The sequence below is a fragment of the Myotis davidii genome, unplaced genomic scaffold (genome assembly GCF_000327345.1).
Source record: "Myotis davidii unplaced genomic scaffold, ASM32734v1 scaffold64, whole genome shotgun sequence".
Taxonomy (NCBI): Eukaryota; Metazoa; Chordata; class Mammalia; order Chiroptera; family Vespertilionidae; genus Myotis; species Myotis davidii.
This window is the reverse complement of record NW_006296226.1, coordinates 4,326,471-4,327,178: the sequence shown is the minus strand read 5'-3', so window position 1 is coordinate 4,327,178 and position 708 is coordinate 4,326,471. Positions and strand designations below refer to the sequence as shown.

Here is a 708-nt window from a genome sequence, read left to right as displayed (position 1 = left end):
GGGAGTGGACTGACAATTGCTGGGGGGGTGGGGGAAGAGACTGGACAAAAATCGTACACCTATGGATGAGGACAGTGGGGGATGGGTAAGGGCAGCGGGTGGGATGGGAACTGGGTGGAGAGGAGCTATGGGGGGCAAAAAAGAGAAACAACTGTAATAATCTGAACAATAAAGATTTATTTAAAAAAAAGAAAGAAAGAAACTAACGAAACATTTGTTGGGATGTATGAGGATAAAACAATAGCATGAGAATCTGTAGAATTTAGTTAAGGTGCCAAACATGAGGATGGAGAAAAGGTTAGGGAAGCACAGCTGGCTTCCTGTTGGCTTTAATGAAACTCTTCAAGTGTCCAATGTTCAATGTTTTCAGTATAGCGACCTGCTTAAGAGTCAGTCATTTAGTCCAAGTGCAAGCTGTAAAATGTTGTATATGTACAATCAAGAGTTTAACTTGTTCCTGACAGACTGAGGTTACCTTTTACAGTCTACTCACTCCTACCCCACCCTGCTCACCCAAGATGCATCTCAAGAGTGTCAAGAACAATAAATGAGTCCTAAGCAGGTAGCTAAGTTGGTTAAAGCATTGTCCCAATATACCAAGGTTATGGGTTCAAGTCCCAGTCAGGGTACAGACAAAAAGCAACTAATGAATGCATAAATAAGTGGAACAACAAATCAATGTTTCTTTTGCTCTTTCTCCCCCTTCCT

General features: G+C 41.8%; 1 protein-coding gene across 1 annotated transcript in view; it reads right to left on the bottom strand.

The window, feature by feature from the left end:
* HSDL2 (hydroxysteroid dehydrogenase like 2) overlaps window positions 1–708 on the bottom strand; it is a 45,769-nt gene that overhangs the window by 21,260 nt on the left and 23,801 nt on the right. The window lies entirely within an intron of this gene.